Source organism: Pelophylax lessonae (assembly GCF_965119305.1).
Source record: "Pelophylax lessonae genome assembly, chromosome: 2".
Taxonomy (NCBI): Eukaryota; Metazoa; Chordata; class Amphibia; order Anura; family Ranidae; genus Pelophylax; species Pelophylax lessonae.
Window position 1 is genome coordinate 71,029,076 of NC_138769.1, and position 21,125 is coordinate 71,050,200.

Below are 21,125 nucleotides of genomic sequence, written 5' to 3' on the forward strand. Positions count from 1 at the left end.
GCTGGCATTCCCATCTGACAGCGGGGCCACAGTGGAAGCACAAGGCAGAGGAGGAGGAGGAGGAGGTCGCCAACGCAACCAGGGCACCGCCAGCACCTCAGAAGGCAGGGTTAGCATGGCCGAAATGTGGAAAAGCTTTGTCAGCACGCCACAACAAACAGCAGCACCAGCAGCTCAGATGGAACGTCTTAGCAGGAGGCAGCATTTTACCAACATGGTGGAGCAGTATGTGTGCACACGCCTACATGTAGTGAATGACGGGTCTGCCCCCTTCAACTTCTGGGTCTCCAAATTGGGCACATGGCCTGAGCTTGCCCTTTACGCCTTGGAGGTGCTGGCGTGCCCTGCAGCCAGTGTATTATCTGAACGGGTATTTAGCACGGCTGGGGGCGTTATAACAGACAAGCGCAGCCGCCTGTCCAGAGACAATGTGGACAAGCTCACGTTCATTAAAATGAACCAGGCATGGATCCCACGGGACTTTTCCGTACCTTATGCAGAATAGCAATGGATACCGACCTTACCCACCCATTGTTCCATTTTTGCTCTTTCTCACTCTTTTGGGGTGTACCCTCATTTAAAATTTTTGAAAAGAAGCAGTGTTGGCTACCTCGTCCTCCTCCTCAGGGCCAGATTAATGTAGGGGCTATTGGAGCTGCAGCTCCAGGCCCCTACCTTTTATATAGGCCCCGGGTTGGCCATATTCACTGTTACCGCTCTTCTGTCACTTGTAAACACAGAAGTCTGGCTTCTATGCTCGCTTCCCCAGGCAGCACCCTCAGAACCTCCCCACACAGCGTGAAGGCCGGACAAGGAGGGACAGTTGGCGATGCATGGATGTGTTTATGGGCTTCAGAGACAGCATCCCATGTTGAATTAGGCATGCATGGCTGCACCCTTCCTCCTCTGGGTGCATGGCAAGGCACGGCCCTTAAGGCCCTTCAAAATCCTCAGCACCAAGCCCATGATGCTGTTAATCCGGCCCTGGTCCTCCTCCACCGCCGCTTCCACCTACACCGCCCATAGGTGTGCGCAGCCTATTGCATTAAGGTGTGCACCCCAAAGTTGAAATACACATGCATGTGTTTGCCAGCAGGGAGAGTAATGTATCGGGGCCATGTACCTGTAGGCAAGGAGAAATAGAGCAGAGCAGGTCCCAGGGAGATCTTTCCCATCTCCTCACTGGCAATGCTATGTGCCCTAGGTGATTAGGGTGTGCCCAGGCACACCCAGCACACCCTGTGCGCACGCCTATGTCACCGCCACATCCACCACCACCTCAACCTCCCTCCTACTCCATATGGGCCTCGTCCTTCAGAGATGAAGAAGAACATTGTTTTATTTTTCTGTTTTTTTTTGTTGTTTTAAGTTATTTCCCTATCCACATTTGTTTGCAGAGCACTTGCCATGCTCTTAATTACGTTTTGCTGCCATTTGCAGCACTCTAGCCCTTTCCTTTGGTGTTTTAGAGCCATTTTAGTGCCTTAAAGTTCGGGTCCCCATTGACTTCAATGGGGTTCGGTGTCCGGGAAAAGTTCGGTAAAAGTCCGGGACACGGACCCGGACTTTTTTTTAAAGTTCGGCCGAACCCGTCGAACACGGACATCTAGGTGTCCGCTCAACCCTAATCACAATAAAGATTCTAAGACTGGGTTTACAGTCAGTTTCTGACTTTGAATCACCTGCTGTATGTTTGCATTAGACAGTTTGGTGAAAAGATTCTGTTTCCATACAGAATGAGATTTCAGCACCTTTGTGAAAATGAAATTAATTTCTCCACAAAACCTATAGCAGCAAAAGAAAGTTTGTTGAATAAATGCATTTGTTTCAAAGTACTTTTTTCTGCTTATTCAGAATATATAAATGCTTTATTGTGCAAAGTCTGGGCACAGTTTTTTACCTACATTCCTACACATGCAATGCATTTGCACAAATGGTTGGCATAATATTAACCACTTTAGCCCCAGAGGATTTGGCTGCTCAATGACCAGGCCCTATTTTGAGATTCGGCACTGCGTGACTTTAACGGACAATTGCGATGGTGTACCCAATTTAAACTGACATCCTTTTTTTCCCCACAAATAGAGTTTTCTTTTGGTGGTATTTGATCACCTGTGTGATTTTTATTTTTAGTGCTATAAACAAAAAAAGAGCGTCAATTTTGAAAAAATAACAATATTTTTCACATTTTTTATTATATGAAATTCTCAAAAAAAATGTAAAAATCAAACTGTTTTAACATTTTAGGCCAATTTGTTTTCTGCTACATATTTTTGGTAAAAAAAATTGCAATAAGCGTATTTTGATTGGTTTGCGCAAACGTTATTGCCTTTACTAACTACGAGAAAGATTTATGTCATTTTTATTGTTTTTTTTTTAACCAGTAATGGCGGCGATCTGCAATTTTTTTTTTGCGGGACTGCGACATTACGGCGGACAGATCGGACCCCTAACTGACATTTTTGACACTTTTGGGGGTACCAGTGACATTACTACAGTAATCAGTGCATAGCAGGATCACATAGCCTCTTTGATAATCTAAGGGAGAGTGACAGATGGTTGTGTTTACATCAGCCGTCTGTCTTTCTCCCTCTGCTGCCGGTCACACATGCTGGCTCCTCAGGGAACGAGCGGGGACGGGAGCTTGCATTCACCCCCGAAAGGCGCCTGAGCGAGTGACGTAGCCGCACGTCGCTTTGCCCAACAGCGGCAGAGTGCTGCAGTATATGTACGGTGCGTGGGGCGCAAGTGGTTAAGATCAGCTTTGATTTACATCGATCATTATAAACTTGATCTATTTCTTGCTGTAATCAACACACATTAGATCAATACTGCTATGATTTGTTGTGGTAGATGGAGGCAGGGCAGGGCAGATCTGAATCATCTCTGCCTTAGTTAAAGTAGAACTATGAACAACATTTTAAAAAATCACATATATATAAAGGAGGTCATCATTAGTATTTACACAATTTTTGTTTTCCTGAGACCTTCTTGTAACAACGTTTTATTACCTGTTGATCTTTCAAATAGATCCAATATGTACTGTCCAGCAAAAGTTATATTTACAGAAATCACAGTCTCAGATGTGAAATGGTGAAAATGGAGTACTTGTCAATCAGCCAGCGGGAAACTGAATGCGGTAGATTAGGGAAAAAGTAAAACTGTCTGCATGACCATGATGCACATCGGAATTGAAATCATGCAAAAAAAAAAGTTTTAGAGCAAGCAGATCAACATGTATTTATTACATATTTACTCACACTAACATAAAAAACAAACTTGCACAACTGCATTCACAAGCCAAAATGGAAGCTATTTACAAAAGATTGCCACCCAATCAACAGAAAAATTTGTGATGCCATTGCATTTCCTGTTTTAACGAAGAAGCAATGCTTTGCCCGGCACTGCTAAAGAGCGCTCTTAGGCCTCATTTACATTTGTGGTTGGGGTGTGGTAAAAGCTCCTACCAGCTGCTCCCTTTTAATCTGCAAAAGCAGTAGACAGGGGTGTACATTTGCCGTGGATGCAATGCTTTGCATTGAAGAGCAATACAATGTATCCTCACTGTCACATTTGGTTGGCAGTACCACATGTTGAACGCATACAAATAAACTGAATGGGGCTGTGCTGCCACTGCATGCAATGAATGTATGTGCATATTTTAATATGTTGTTACTTGAAATAATGGTTTAAATCATCACTGACCCATCCCATCATGCATTAAGTATTATGATATATTACTTGCTAGATAGGTTTAGTTATTGGATTCATTGTGCGACTCTGAAAGGCATACATACCCTGCTTTATCCTTGCCCTTGTTCAATTCCTTTATGACATTAGTCAGCAGCTTCCTCTCTATGGCCATTCAGAGTGGCCTCACTTAAAGCTCATCTCTGCCCAAGAAAAAACTCCTCCCAGTCCCTTCCACCCTACCTTTTCCAACCCATTTACAATAATAATAAAAAAATTCTGAATCTGTCCCAATTAACCACTTCAATACAGGGCACTTTCACCCCCTTCCTGCCCAGGCCAATTTTCAGCTTTTTGCGCTGTTGCATTTTGAAGGACAATTGCGCGGTCATGCAACACTGTACCAAAACCAAATTTATGTCATTTTCTTCCCACAAATAGAGCTTTCTTTTGGTGGTATTTGATCACCGCAAGGTTTTTTCTTTTTTGGTAAACAAATAAATAAAGACCGAAAAGTTTGAAAAAAAAAAGTTTTTTGTTTATGTTATAAAATTTTGTAAATAAATATGTTTTTTCCTACTGACAAGCACTGATGAGGCCTTACTGACAGGCACTGATGAGTAGGCACTGATGGGGTGGTACTGATGGGGTGGCACTGATGATGAGGCACTAATTTGCAGCACTGATGGGCACTGATAGGCGGCACTGATATGCAGCACTGATGGGCACTGATATGTGACACTGATAGGTAGCACTGATATGCAGCATTGATGGGCACTGATAGGCGGCAGTGATGGGCACTAATAGTCGGCACTGATGGGCACTAATAGGCTGCACTGATGGGCACTGATATGCGACACTTATGGGCACTGATGAGCGACACTGATGGGCACTGATGGTCACTGATGGGCAGCACTGATAGATGGCAATGATGGGCACTGGTGGGCAGCATAGATAGATGGCAATGATGGCCAGCAACGATGAGGAGAGCACTGACAGGCTCCCTGAGCACTGATTAGCATCCCTGGTGGCATGGGTGGGCATCCCCGGTGGACATGGGTGGGCATCCCTGGTGGCCATGTGTGGGAAATCCCTGGTGGCTCTGGTGGCATCCCCCAAGGGTCTGCACTCGTAATCAATGCTCTGATTACCAGCACAGACTCCCCCCCCCCACATCAGGAGAGCCACTGATCGGCTCTCCTCTACTCGCGCCTGTCAGGCGCAAACTAAAGAAAGCCGATCAATGGCACTTCCTATTTACCATGTGACCAGCTGTGATTGGACACAGCTGGTCACATGGTAAAGAGCCTATGTCAGTAGGCTCTTTACCGGGATCGGATCAGAGTGACACACCGCATCACCGATCCCTGCTCTTGCTATATGACAGGCGGGAAGTGGTTAAACAGCAGTGCTGAGGGGTAGGATCCATGCCCTCTCTGAACAGCTAGAGGTAATTCATGCCTCAGCTTAATACCAATGCTTAGGGTAATTTTTTCCCCTGCTGGACACAAATTCTAAGCAGGATTCTTGGCCCCACTGCATCTTTCTCTCACTGACCCCCAATGTTGTGATAGTAATTCTTCATCCCAATGACCACCAATGCTTGGGGAAATTTTCCTTACACTGACCACCAATTTTGAGGGGGGGTTCTCTCTGACCACCGATGCTATTTTTCTTTCCAATAGTGCTGGGGTCAATATTGTTTTTTTTCTTCCCACTGACAATGAGGTATTTTTCCTCCCACCATACACTGGCACCTCAGATTTTATTTCCAAACACTATCTACCAATGCTGGGGACTTTACCACCCACTGACCATTGCAACCTGCACATTTTTTCTTTAATTGACTAGAAATGTAAAGGGTGATGTCACGGTTACCTCTAACACAGGTGGTCAGACACTATAGCTACCTTCTGTGTTCTTCTCCTATAGCAGGCCTCTTTCCCATAAAAGGCAAGCAGGCCTTTCGGTACTCAGTTGCCTCCAGGACTTATATACAATGCTATAGTGCCTGGCCACCACACCAAGGCATTCGCGAGCTGAGAAAAGCAAACAGGTACTAGCGGGTGACAGACAGGCATATTTCAGAATAGTTAGGGTCAATGTTCTAGCTCAAAAGGCAGTCAGAGTTCAGAGAATCAAAGTCAATATTTGATCTGAGGTCGTCAAAGAGGTAATCCAATCTAGCAGAGCAGGGCAGACAAACAGGGAGCTTGATCAGGTATTATGCACGCTGTCACAAGCATGATACTGCAGGCTTGGCTAGCTTAAATCAGGTTTGGTCCTCCCTCAGAGACTAGCCACAATAATCACCTTGCAGGTGGACAGACAGACAAGGAGAATGCCACAGCCAAAACCAGGATGCTGGAATGAGGAGCAGGAGCGCTAGACACTCCTGACAGGTGCTCTATTATACAATCTTTGTCATTGCACAATCTACCATATGGTGTAACCTACATACCCCTGTCACCTGTACTCTATGCACTTTATAGTTATATGTATTATAGGTTAGAAATTGCTGACCTCTGAACGCTATATGCTGTGTTGCACTGTACAGTCTATGTTGTAGGTATGGTCCTGACTGCTGCATTCGATTTAGTGCATGCACATTAGATGGTTCTGGCCTGTGCAATCTTTACATTGTGATGTGCATTGCATAGTGCTGACCAAAGTGTTTATTGTATTGACAGATGCTGGTTGTTAAAGTGGAACTTTAGTCAGAAAATGAAGTCCTGCTAAATCACTTCAGGCTGGCCCATTATGCAGGTATAGCTATGCAAAACATTAAAAATACGTGCCTATACTGTTTATAATCCAGTAATAGACTGTCTCACCCTGATCTGCACATGCTCAGTTGCTCTCCATTTGTAGGCAATTTTTAGGCACTGCTGAGTTTGTAGAGGTCGATCTGCTTACAACCTTAAAGCGGAATTAAACCCTCCTATCCTTTACAGCCAAGGACACTGCTTCTGCCATGGTGCTGACATGTAATCAGTTATGACACCAGCCAATTAATGGTTTGACAGTTTGGTTGAGGCTGCAAGCAAATGTGACAGTTCACAATCATGGCATTTCAGGAATATAACTGTTATTTGAAACCATTAAATCAATGGGTTTAGTTCCATTTCATGATTTACTGCTGTTTGGGGGCTCTGGGCTTCAGAAAAATGGCAGCCTCCAGCCGGAAGCAAGTTTTTTATGGGTAAAGTTCCACGTTAATTAGCCCTAAGAAGTAAATTAAACTTTGTGTTTGCATTTTAGTTAAAGATCAGAAAAGATATGAAAACCTGTCAGGCAAGTAGCATTTTCAAAAGGAGAGTTCAACAGTGATACCCTCTATATTGCCATATTGCATAACACATGTTTACTTTGAGGGTTACAAACAAAATGAGCCTGAAAGCACAAAGCCCATGCCATCTCAAATAATATATCAGCATTCTTTTGATTTGTGTAATGAAAACTAATCAATGACTTATCACTTTTCCCACACATCTCTGCATTACGCAATAAAATCCTAATACAGGAGTTTAATAAACTCTAACAGATCTAAGGCCAGCATTGTGTTTATTTTATTAACCGTAATAAGGAATTTATTTCAGAAGCATCCTGCTGATTTCTCTAATTAAATCTAGCTGCAAACTTCTTCTTGTAAGATGTGCACCGCAGAAAGTTCTTCTGAAGACTGTTTTTATTCCCACTAATAAAAAATACATATTCCTGCCTCAAAAACAAAAAAAAACAAAAAAACATACATAAGCTGTTTTTGCTGAATGACATAAGGTAAATGATGCATAAAATAAAATGTACGTATATGCAGATGAATATACATTTATACACACAATGATTGTGAGCTGCATTATTGAACAGGGATTGTGCATTCCTTGTAACATGTGAGCATCCCTATTCTATACAACACTCTCCCTACCCCCTTCAGAAAAAAAAAAAAGATGCTTGGCTTTGTACTGCTTTGCAATTCTATGAGAGCCAGGAGGCAGTAGGACCCGGCATCCTATCACAGACACAGGCAAAGCTGCTGCATGGCTCTATTTGTATTCAATGGCTTGTGCTCTCCGCATTAATAGTAATACAGATAACGGGTCACAATTCTGCACCGAAGAAAGGATTTGAATTCCACTGGACAGATACTGGCAAGAAAACCTCTTTTGCTGATCTCCTTTTCAAAGTCCTGAACTCGCTGGGGCTGTCATTTTGTCCCTTAAGCCAAAAAGGTCTTGTGTGAAAGTTGCATGCATTTCTGCGTGAATAATGGAAGTGACAGACTTGTGAAAGCAATACCATCAGAGAAGGTAAGTTTCAACCAGACAAGTGTGTGATTTATCTGGATGTACCTGACGTTACATTATTGTCACTGCATTCAATGAAAGCAACTTTAATAACCTCAGGCATTGATAAAAAAAAAAAAAAAAAAAAAACACTTACTTATTACAATTATATTTAGTTTGCTGTATACATTACCTGCTACGTTTTGAAACTGCTGAAGCAAATGCAGTTAGGTTTTTCGAAAGGATTTGGATATCTAAAACGCTTGATCTGCAGAATGCATTATGTTTATAACTGTTAACAATGTAGAGGTGATCTGCAAAGTGCAATAGCCAGCCAATCAGATATCATGTTTCATCATTTCAGAGCAGTCAACACAATGAAAGACAATTTTTGGTTGGTAGATGTGTGCTGTTGTACTTTACACATGGCTTTTTAAGGAATACAGTGCAACTTTTGCAGTTGATGCTATGCATTTTTTATTGGTCATGTGTACTGTTTGTGTCAACAAATTATTTGTAGTAAGCATGTCTGAAGAAGTTTAGGTGAAGAGACTGCATCATATTCTATAGGGGGAGCACAACACTTATTTGAGCCGCCCCCCCCCCCCCCCTGGAATTGGCATTGATCTGTTTAACACTTAATACCTCCCACCATTGTATTTCTTATAATAGGCATCCAAGGTAGTAAATGTCCATAAAATTGATACACTGATTCAGTTTATTAAGCAGATCTATGCAGAACTCTGTTTGATTTAAGGGACACCTCCGTTCTGAAGAAATGGTCTTGTATTTTACTCATGCATTACAGATTCAAGTACTACAGGGGTGAAAGAGTGTTCCCTATAAATTAGAGGGGTGCTGATTTTCACGCTACAGCAGGACAGCCATGCTAAGATATCTTGCTTTGTAAGACAGGACTTGTGCTGCTTTGCATTTATACAATGAGGCTAGCTGTATTGTTAAAATGATTTTGCTAGATTTACTGAAAAGAAGGTGAAAGACTGAGCATTAAGGATGAGAAGATTCTCTATGTGTGTGCAGTGCTCAGAATACCAACTGTGCAATTATCTGCAGTGCTCCCTGGCAGAATGCAAGGCTAAGCGGAGTCCGCACCTCCCCAACTGTTCCTCCTGTGTACTGAGGGAGTCACTGAGAACTCTGCAAGACTTTGACAGTCAAAAGCTGAATGAGAGACCTTTGCGGCTCTCTGCAGGGATCTGGGCAAGCAGAAAGGGTAATGGAGACTTTCTTGGAACCATTGGTACCTGTAGCTCTAAAATGTAACCTCTATAATAAGCAGCTGAGCTTTCTGGCTTAGAAACCCATCCTGTTGTGTCTAGATAATGCAGCCCTGCAGTCAGGTTTTGGTCATTGGTGTTTTTTTTTTGCAAAACTCGACCTGTTTATTTTATTGTCAGTACCATGGTGAATGGAGAGCGGTCATTTGCCATTAGGCAAAATCCATCATTTTGGTTTTAATTCTAAATTGTGTATACTGTTTTGACACCAAATTTGTTAGTGTCTGTGAATTTTTTTACCTATGCACTGATATTAAATTTAAAGCTCTGCTCCAGCCAAGCAACTCCCTTTGCCCCACAAACAATTCCCCCCTACCCCAAAAAAACTATTACTTGACACATCCAAAACACTTTTGCAGAATTGGGATGTCTTTCTTTGGCTGCCATTGCCATTGTGATGTAGAATCTTACTATTGGATGTCCAGTAGTGGGGTCCTCTTAGGCTTTACAGGACTGCACAGAATGTTGACGTCATGAAAAGAGGACCAGTTGGCATTGACACAGACTGAGGCACTGCATCACTAATCCCTTCTCTGAAAAGTTGGCATGTTGTGATGGACTTAGGTGGGGGGAATTGAGTAAGGAAACTTTGTGGAAAAGTTACCTTACCCTACATTTAGAAAAAAAAGATTGCCAATGGGTGTAAGTGTGGTGGCAGGGAGAGATGGATGGGAGTTATGTGCCAGAGATGGGTTTTAAAGAGCAAAAAAAAAAAAGAATTCAGTCTCATCCAGCCCCTACAACACAATAACTAAATCCCCCATTCTGATGTTTGAAGTTCATAGAGGAGGAAAAATACGTTCAGATTGACTTCCACATATAAATGTATTTCTATATTGCTTAGCAATACCAAATTTCGTAACAGAAAAAAAAATTCAGTATATTATCATCTTGTATAGCAATACTACGATTCACCAATAGATGGCAATCTGCTTGGATTCTGTAATTGCAGTTATTGTCCTCTCTGCAATTAGTACAACAGCAGTAAGGAACAGTGCTCCTAAAAACTTTTTTTTTAGAGGATAAGTAAAGTTAATGTGTTTTTTTTTTTTTTTGCTGAAAGGTTGAACCACCTGAACAGTTCTTTATATCATCATAGAAATCTGGTGATCTTTGTGCTAAAGTATGTTTAAAGTGTATCTAAACCTCAAAACAAAAAGGTATGGTGGCTGCATTAATTTTCATTTTTCAAGCTAAGAAGATTTTCAGCAAGTACAGAAAATATCTGTTGGTTCTGCCCAAAATGCAACATCTTTGTCACTTTCTAGGAAAAGACAGCGAAAACAATGGTATCTTCTTGTGTAAAGTATTCCTATTAACTATGATGTAATGAAGAAGAGCAAAGGAACGCTATATCTGAAGTCCAGCCTATGTGACAGCCTTAACTGCCTCAGTACATACAGAAGAGAAGTAAGTGTAGCTACAAGGGACAGAAAGTGGGTTATTCACAGGATTATCAGAATAAAATAAAGGGAAAAAGCCTGATAAAAGAAAATGAATGCAGCCACAACATTTACGGAATGTTAAGCTGCAATGAATTACATCTTTGTTTTTGGGGTCAGATTTAAAAGAGAAGTATGAGATTCTTTTTTTTTCCCTCATTTATACTTACCTAGGTGGATTCAGCATCAGTCCAATGCTGCATCTGTCCCCCGGCCCCTCTACACTGAGCACCGAGCCATCAAACACCTATGATCAAGTTCTGACAGCTCTTCAAGCAGAGAGCTACTGACTGTCAGTCAGCACCTCTCTGCTCTGCCCCCTCCTAGCTCACTGGATCGCTGAGCTGTGGAGGGGCGGGGAGTGGCCGGCTCAGGCTCTTAGTCGAGGCACGCGCACGTGCCGATTGGCTAGAGGGGGAGTCTATCAGTGGGTCCAGCAGACGCAATGTCCACCGAGCACCTGCGATCGCTCTCCATGGAGACAGAAGGGCAATGTCGCAGTCCCACTAAAATTTGCTGATCGCCGCCATTACTAGTAAAAAATATAAATAAATAAAAATGACAAATCTTTCCCTTAGTTTGTAGACGCGATAACGTTTGCGCAAACCAATCAATATACACTTATTGGGATTTTTTTTACCAAAATTATGGAGCAGAATATATATTGGCCTAAAATGATGAAAAAAAAAAAATACCACCAAAAGAAAGCTCTATTTGTGGGAAAAAAAGGACATCAATTTTATTTATGTATGACGTTGCATGACCGCTCAATTGTCAGTTAAAATAACGCAGTGCCGTATCTGAAAAAAATGGCCTGGTCATTAAGGGGGTAAAACCTTCTGGTCCTTAAGTGGTTAAGTGTTAAGGTATTCATACCTGCTGCAGTAAATTTGAAAGGTTCTCACTGCACCTGTTGCATGTTTAAGTTTATTTCTAATTGTGGAAATTCAAAGGTGTATGGGAACACCAAAGCCTCCCAGGTGGACATTGATAGAGTCTGAATTACAGCAGGGGAGTTATCTGTTGGAGTATCCAAGACTTGTATGAAGCAAGAAGTTAATTTGGTCCACCAGGTTCCATTTTTCTGACCGCTTTGAAACCATTAACATTGTATTACGTACCATGTCTATTGTCAGGAAAAATATTAAAATTGTCTTTACTATTGTCTATGCAGCATTCTATAGGTCAGCAGGAACCACATGGTCCATGTATTTGCAGGTTACTACTATGTGAAGATATTGGCCACTGGCTTTCATTCCGAGGACTATGTCATATAATCTTGTTTTATTGCCATTCCTTACTATACCGTGCCAGCAACTTTCACAGCCTAGTGTGCTTATTGATATAGATACTTCTAATTTAGCACAATGGATGTTTCAAGAGCTTACATTAGCTCACCCACTTAAGACAGGTAATAAATACTAGGAATATAGAGATGACTACATTGCTGCAGTGCTTAACAATGGCAGCTACAGTGGGGTTGGTTTACTGACGGCAAACAGACTGAGCACTTTGCAGTTGCTCCAGTGCTTAGTAAATGAATGGAAGCTCTGCTGGCTTCCATCATCCAATCATGTGCGAGCAAAAATGCCTTTTTTTCCCCCTTGCATGTGGTTGGGTATTCTTTTTCAAATTAACGCTTTACCTCAGTTACTAAGCTCTGGAGCAACTTGTGAAGTGCATAGTCTAGTTGCCTTTAGAAAATCAACCCCAATGTGTCCAGAATTGTGGTGGTGTGTGTGTGTGTGTGTGTGTGTGTTATATATTTATATACCTATATATACATTATACATAATTTATATAACATTTTATTTTTTAGAGATGATAAACCCCCAATCTCCTAATAGATATGCACTATTCAATTTTATGAATCATTGATTTATTTTACAAATATGTTCATTATGGAGAAATACCTGTTGGTCCTTCCACTTAAATTCACTTCTTGGTTTATGATGGCAATCCTGTGAAGGGTTATCTATTTTCTGCAGTGTTGCTCCTGCAGTGAGCATGATCTTATTCTTTTTAAAAGAATAATCTGTGTCTATTCAGGACTTACAATGTCTCGTACAGCTCCTAGCTACCCTTGCTGCAACACCTACTAGGGTAGATCAGAGTATGGGGTTGGCAGTGGATTTTCCTCCTCTCTACTCTGCATTGCCTAGGGAGAAGGAGCCTGACCTGCAAAAAGTTATTTCTGACATTTATATTCTAGGATCTGTTAGATGGTTTGATTTTTGGTGGTTTGAACTACCTAAACAACTAGAGACATCATCTGGGTTTAAAACCATTTTAATAGTTACAGATATAAAAAAAACAATATTTCCAAAAACGCAAAGTCTAAAGCCCCGTACACACGTACCGAATGTAGGCCGAACGATCGGCCGTCTTTTGTCCGGTGCTGTCCTGTCGGCTGAAAAGTGCTCAAGACTGCACACGAATTTTGTCGGCCAACAACAGCCGACTGCAGAAGTGATGTCATGTGATGGTTAACTTCCCGTGTGTTTTTTCTTTTCTGAGCATGCCCAGTCTTGCTAATCCGCTGTTTGTCGGCCGAATTCTGTACTGACTGGCGAACAATCGGCCTTTCTGGTGACGGCCAACAAATATTTTAAAGTCTGCACGACAGATTCTTTTCGGCCGAAAATGCGCTGTCGGAAGCATCATACTAACAAGCCGACAATCGGCCGATCGTTCTGCGGCCGAATATTTACGGCCGACAATCGCTACGTGTGTACGGGCCTTAACTCCATTTTTGTTGAGAAAACCACAATCTATGAGAGATGATTACGGCCACACACACCTACACAGGTTGAACTGGATAGACTATTGTCTTTATTCAACCTCAACTACTATGTAACTATGTAACAATGCCCTGTAGGTGATTTATTTAAACTGGAGATAAAGATTTATATATTAGGGATTTAAATCAATGTACAAAGGGACTTTAGCCAACTCTTCTACAGATTCTCAGCTTTTGTGTCGTGAAAAAATAGTTGTTTGTTTCACTATGTAAGGGTCTGCTCTCATTACATGCACCTGAGCAAATCTCAGGGTTCAAATGAGGTATCTGCATCCTGTAGTACACAATTCTTTAGCTATATTTAGTGGGGTGATCTGGGGTGCATATATTCTTGTGATGAGGCAGATAGACACTGCTTCTGGATGCAACATCACTTCTGTAGCAACATACAAATTGGCTGATTAGCTGTGGCTAGTATGCTTGCAGCCAGAACCTGCAGACACAATGACCCTGGGTGGGCACTGTCTGTGTCCATGGTAGGTTGGAGGCTCTATTTGCATTTAACTTCTCAGATAAATGTTAACATGTAAACAGCATGCACCACTGGCCATTGAGTACAAATCTGACAGGTGCCGCTGACAGCTGCTGTTATTTGCACACAGCGTGTGCAGGCAACTTTTAGAACCACAGACCATGTGACTGTAGCCTAAGGGCTCTTTCACACGGTCCGCCTCCGTAGGCGGATCCGTGCTGCTCAGCGGGGATCGATCCGCAATCCCCGCTGAGCCGGCGGATGACAGCTCCGTCTCCACTTGCAGTGCGGAGAGGGAGGTGTCACAGCCCCCGCTGCTCTCTATGGGGGATCGGATGAGAGCGGACTGCCTGTCCGCTCTCATCCTATCCGATCCAATACCTGAACGGATGGAAAAATAGGGTTTCCATCCGTCCAGATTTCACGGACAGGATCGGATACGGGTGGCAGCGGGTGGCAGCGGAGGTGTCTCCGCTGACATCCGCTGCCCCATAGAGCATGGAGGATCCGATCAGATCTGCCTAAAAAACTGACAGGCGGATCTGATCGGACCGCCCGTGTGAAAGAGCCCTTAGGAAGTATCTCAATAAAAATTAAAAATGTTTCTTGCAGGGATGCCAAAAATGTTGTCCTATATCTCAATGCAGACCTCTGAGAAAACCAGTGAGCCAACATATCTGAGGGCATTGGTGTATGGAAGTTGCCATATCCAAAGTAATTTGCATTTGACAGGTTCAGAAAATAACTGATTAAAACGGAATTGTATCTGTTAATAATATTTCACCTAAAATGGTTTATTTAGCAATTATAAATGCTATATAATTTTTCTTTAAATGAAAGAGAAATGTTTCTTTCAAGGGAAGTGAGCAGTTGCGGTCTTGGGAAATTCTGCACAAATAATTAGTGAACTTTGCTCAATACTGTAATTACTTTGAAGAACAACATAGGCAGTTTCTGGCAAGTCTCCATTAGCCTGGGTTAAAAGTAGCAAAACAATTGATAAATATATGTAATTCCCAGCAATGCCATTAAAACAGAGGGTTAACTTATATGTTTGGTTTACTTTTAGCTATTAAGATTATGTTGCTTTAGAGAAAATGTTCAAAGTTTCTTAACATTATGCAGTCATTACTGAGTGTGCTGCAGCAGCTCAAAGTATTCACAGCAATTGAGTGTACTGACAAGTGGGCTGGAAAATAGACAATCTACTTAATTTCGGTTTGTAAATCACTCAGATGCTTCCAGCTGGATGAACAGAGGTGCATTGCAGCAGAGGAGAGCCTGGGCGGAATTGTGCTGAGTGTACAGCACCCAGATGCATGGAAACTTGACAGCAAAAGGGCTATCCATTCCTGCGCTCTCCACTGTCTGCCACCATCAGCAGCTCTCCTGCTGTTTGTTCACATTCAAGTAAAATATTAAATCAAATGCAAACAGAAACTGAGCAGTGTGTCTTTCCCTATATTTATATTTGTTATTCAGGATTTGCAATCTAAGCCTTGCCTGCACCACATACATAGAGATACAGCATACTGCTGCAAAAGAACAGTAGCTAGAGTATGTGCAGAGAATACAATGAAATGTGTAAACTAGCAATCATACACAAGCAGAGATATTTATTTAAGGAAAACAGCAAAGTGTATTAAAGGGTAACTCAACTTTCTTGGAAAAAAAGTATAGCAACTAAAAAATAATTTAGCATATCCAGTTACTATTAATGAAAAACATGTTTTTCTCGCAATATAAAGTGCATAAATTCAATCAAGAAATTCATATATATCAAAAACTGTAAAAATGATGTGTTAAAAAACATTTGCAAATAATAAAGTGCTCTTGTGCAAAAAGTTCATTTATACTTGTGAATAAAAAAAATCCAGATTTCAGTGTGGATAGCAAAATCTTCACAAAAAAAAAAAAAAAAAAAATCTTCACACCCAAAAATGCACACCTAACTCTCAAGCCACTTACCAGCTACTCTGACCCCAAGATGGGGGTCTGGCTGCACTTTATCCCAGTATCTCCATGGGATGGATGGATATCAGATGCCAAGATTCCAGGATGGGTTACCATACAACCAGAATGTTCAACAGTAGGCTTAGCTATTCTCTCTTTTGTTGAGCCCAATGTTGAACATCCTGGTTGGATGGTAACCCATCCTGGAATCTTGGCTCCTAATATATATCCATCCCATAGCAAAATCTTCATACCCAAAAGTGCACAACCTACTTTTAAGCCACTTACCAGCTACTCTGACCTCAAGATGGGGGTCTGGCTGCATTTTATCCCTGATCCCCATGGGATGGATATATATTAGAAGCCAAGATTCCAGGATGTGTTACTATCCAACCAGGATGTTCAACAGTGGGCTCAACAAAAGAGAGAATAGCTAAGCCTACTGTTGAACATTCTGGTTAGATGGTAACCCATCCTGGAATCTTGGCATCTGATATCCATCCATCCCATGGAGATACTGGGATAAAGTGCAGCCAGACCCCCATCTTGGGGTCAGAGTAGCTGGTAAGTGGCTTAAATGTAGATTGTGCACTTTTGGGTATGACGATATTACTATCCACACAGAATTATGGATTTGTGTTGATATACAATTACTACACAAGCCATATAGTAATGTTATTAAAAATCAACACCCTATTTCAGTGCTATGAAATCCAATTCAATATAACAACTTGGAGACAATATGTACACCATTGTACATGTGCAGAATTCCTCCAAAAATGTAATTTTCTACTTTTGTGATTGGCTCACTGATTTGTGGTTGGATCACTGAAAAGTCTAGACTAAAGCCCCGTACACACGATCAGATTTTCTAACGACCTGTCGTCCATTTTTTGTGGCATGCTAGTCTGATGTGGAAAGTGAAGGGGTTATTTTCATACGAATGTTCCAGTACGACAGAATTCTACTTCAGAAGTGATGTCATGTGTTGGATTGTTTTGTATGTGTTCTTTCGTCTCTGAGCATGCCTAGTCTTGCTCTTAAGATTTTTTTCCGTCGAAAACTGTACTAATAAGAAGAAAATTGGACGTTGTGTTGATGGACGATAAAAAGTTTATGGCCTGCATATCAGGATTTTTTTCGGCTGAAAAGTCGGAGTCGGCTGTTGAAAGCACCATAACAATTCGAAAATCGGCAGATCGGTCGTCGGACGAAATTTCTCTTCAGATTTTCTTATCGTGTGTACGGGCCTTTAGGCTGGTCTCACACAGGCTGTCCGATCAGGTTTGCCTGTCGGTTTTTCAGGTGGACTTGATCGGACCATCCATAGCTCTCTATGGTGTGGTGGACATGTATCCACTGACACACGTCGGCATCTGATCTGATCTGCCAAAAAACAGACGGATGAGAGGGCCATTCCCCATCTGTCCAGCGGATCACATCGGATAGTCTGACAGTCAGATGGAAATGAACAAGTGGTCCATTTTCCTCTGACAGCCCCATAGAGAATAGCTATACAGAGCGGACATAGACTGTTTGTCTGCCTACTCAGCAGGAATCAGCGGAGAGATTATGGAGACCACCCATGTGAAACCAGCCTTAGTAGATACAAGTCAGATTTTTGGCATCATTTGTTGCAAGATTTGTACAAAAATTTAATTTTGGTGAGATACTTCCTAAAAGTTAAATACATCTAACGGGATGCAGACACAGCAGCTTTTCTCACCAGACTCAACACTAAGAGCGCACTGGCTAGTTTTAATAAACCAGACCTTCTTATTTAGAATTAGTCTGCAAAACCCATGGGCAAACAAACAGCTATTTATTTAGCGCAGAAACAGGTAGGAATATGCAACAAAGTGTGTTAAAATACTTTCAATGTCTATTGATCACCAAGAGAGGATTGTTTTTTTCTCAACAAAAGTGAAGCTACTGTTTAAGCCTTATGAGCACACCAGAATGTCCTTATTCAAAATCCAGTACTGTGTTTAGCTGCTATGGGCTTCTGGAATTTTCTTATCATCATTGCTGTCTTATCATATAAGCCTTACGTTCCAAGATAAAAACATAAATAAGTGTTGCTTTTCTGAAAAAAGTCTCCTTAATTTTTTTATATTACTGTGCAGTGCAAAAGACTAAAGATACATTTACATCTATGAGTTGGGGTAATGCTCATTTTACCATAACTCATGACAATGCACCACAAACCTGTTGTGCTGCAAATCATTTTTAAAGGTTCCCCTAATGCACTAAGTGTGTGTACAGTATCTGTGTTGCAGTACAAGTGATGTAGAGTAAAGCCCCGTACACACGTACCGATTGTCGGTTATAATATTCGGCCGCCGACTGATCGGCCGATTGTAGGCTTGTTAGTATGATGCTTCCGACAGCCGACAGCGCATTTTCGGCCGAACAGAATCTGTTGTGCAGGCTTTAAAATATTTGTTGGCCGTCACCAGAACGGCCGATTGTTCGCCAGTCAGTACAGATTTCGGCCGACAGACAGCAGATTAGCAAGACTGGGCATGCTCAGAAAAGAAAAAAGACAAGGAAAGTTAACCATCACATGACATCACTTCTGCAGTCGGCTGTTGTTGGCCGACAAAATTCGTGTGCAGTCTTTTGCAGTTTTCAACAGACACGACAGCACTGGACAAAACACGGCCGATCGTTCGGCCGACGATAAGTACGTGTGTACGAGGCTTAACACGCTTCCATGTCTTGTGGTGCACTGCATTATGGGAAAATTGTGCATGTCTGATTTGTATGCTGCTATTAGCCCATTCGAATGAATGGACTAATTAAAAAGTGATATACCCATATGCTCCCTTATCTCTATATACATAGTGCAGCTGCTGCTGTGAGATGCAAACCCCTATGCATCTAATGAAGTACAAAATAATTGCAGCACTACTGAAAAAGTTTGTGATGTATCATATATTATATATGAAAACAACAACATTACCCAAGTGTTCAATATGTCTGTATATAAAGAGAAGCTTTAAAAAAAGCAGTATATCTTGCGTATGCAGGGGATTAGGAGGGGGAGGTGCTGTTTCTATTGTATTGTTTTTTGGACCGCCCATAGTTCCACTTTAATGAAGAATTAGTGACCCAAAGCAAGTATGCAGCTAATCAAATATTGTAGCGCAAAATAGTTGACAAGTCACATTGGCAGCTAACAAAGTTTCTCAATACAGGTTTTCTTTAAAAATGCTAAAGTTTCCTCCCCGACACATCTCCAAAATGAAAGTACTTTTATAAGAGCTCCAACTAAGTAATGTTTGGAGGAAACTAAATCCCTCTGCTCAGGAATTATACATACTACTCTAGTCCTCATGACACATTCTTTAGAGATGTCCTTAAATTTCAGTCACCCCTTCCTTCCTTCTCATCTCATAGAATTAAAACAATATCCCGGTTTAATCACACCTCTCCTTCTGTCTTAAATGGTTCTCTTCCAACTTCATTGTGCTCTCTCTTACTGGTAGACAGTTACTCCTGGGAGTCGTTTGAAATTAGTATTGGCATTGTGACATCCCTAGTATCACTCTGGGAGGACCATACGGTTATCATGCATAGACAGCTAATTGCACTGGCATCTAGGTGCAAAAAAGATAGATACAAGAACTCACCACAAAACTTGAGCACCTAAATTTACCTCTGAAACAATGGTGTTGATTTACAAAAACTGGAGATAGCAAAATCTGGTGTAGCTGTGCATGGTAGCCAACCAGCTTCTAACTTCAGCTTGTTTAATTAAGCTTCGATGAAAAAAAAAAAAAACAAGTTAATTGGTTTCTATGCAGAACTGCTCCAGATTTTGTACTCTCTAGGTTTAGTAAACCAACCAATTAGTCACCATTTATATTTGGTTAATGATATCACTATCGTCATTTACTGGATGACAGGGAGCTGTCATTCGGTGAGCAGTACCAATGTGTGCCAGGTCTGTCAGGTTTAAATTTTGGCAAAGCGGTCAGTGGCAGGCATCACGATTGACAATTTATCCAGTGAAGGGAACTCTTAAGGCATCAGCATACCAAGATATTTTGGACAATTTCATGCTCCCAACTTTGTGGGAAGAGTTTGGGGATGCCCCTTCCTGTTCCAACATGACTGCACCAGTGCACAAACCAAGGTCCATAAAGACATGAATGAGCGAGTTTGGGGAGGAGGAACTTGACTAGCCTGCACAGAGTCCTGACTTCAACCCGATAGAACACCTTTGGGATGAATAAGAGTGGAGAATGCAAGCCAGGCCTTCTTGTCCAACATCAGTGCCTGACCTTACAAATTCACTTCTAGAAGAATGGTTAAACATTCCCATAGACACACTCCTAAAGCTTGTGGATAGCCTTCCTAGAAGATTGGAAGCTGTTATAGCTGCATAGGGTGGGCCAACTCAATATTGTACCATACAGACTAAGACTGGGATGCCAATAAAGTGCATGTGTACTTAGTAAAGGCTGGCATCCCAATACTTTTGACAATTTAGTGTATTTCTCTTTTGGAAATGTCAGTGCTTGAAAAATATTACTGCTCCCAAACAAATACAATTCTTTTTTCTGCACTGATGCATGTTCCCCAAAGCGGTGCCCAAAACCCCACTCCCCCCTCCTCCCCCTTCCCCGTGCTATTTGAGCCACGCCAGCCCCCATGCATATACGCTTCCAGCTGCTGCATTTTTTACTACATGTGTAATGAAGTGGTGCGCTATATCTAGATAACTGTGCAATAATTTGCAACCAATAAATTATACACCTTCAAAATCAAACAAAGAATATGGTGCAATGTGTACAATATACAATATTGTATAAAGAAAAAAGAAAAAAGAAAAAAGTCCCAAGACACCAACGTGTCGATATTAGACAATCTTCAATGATGTGATGAGTGACAGATGGTGTTGAAAACAAATGGTGACTTGAATTCCCTCCACCTGTTGGAATTCCTCCTTACCGGACGGAATGAAGTAAGTGCTCTCCTTAGCAAAATTAAACGATCCCAGTGCTCTAAAATCAAACAATGGTGATCCCCACCGTGCGTTCAAAGTGGCCCGCTGGGCTTCTTACCAGATGGATAGAGATAACATGCGTTGTTATACTCCTCTCAAACGAGTGTGTCTCTATATCCAGTTGGTATTGACGGCCTCTGATGGATATGGATACCAGATACTCCTACGCAGCT

General features: G+C 41.7%; 1 protein-coding gene across 1 annotated transcript in view; it reads left to right on the forward strand.

Moving 5' to 3' along the window:
* Window positions 1-7,687: 7,687 nt before the first annotated feature.
* ROBO1 (roundabout guidance receptor 1) overlaps window positions 7,688-21,125 on the forward strand; it is a gene marked incomplete at its 5' end in the record, with an annotated part of 1,547,889 nt that continues 1,534,451 nt past the window's right edge. Inside the window, one exon of the mRNA XM_082246143.1 lies at window positions 7,688-7,997. The remainder of the gene's footprint in view (window positions 7,998-21,125) is intronic.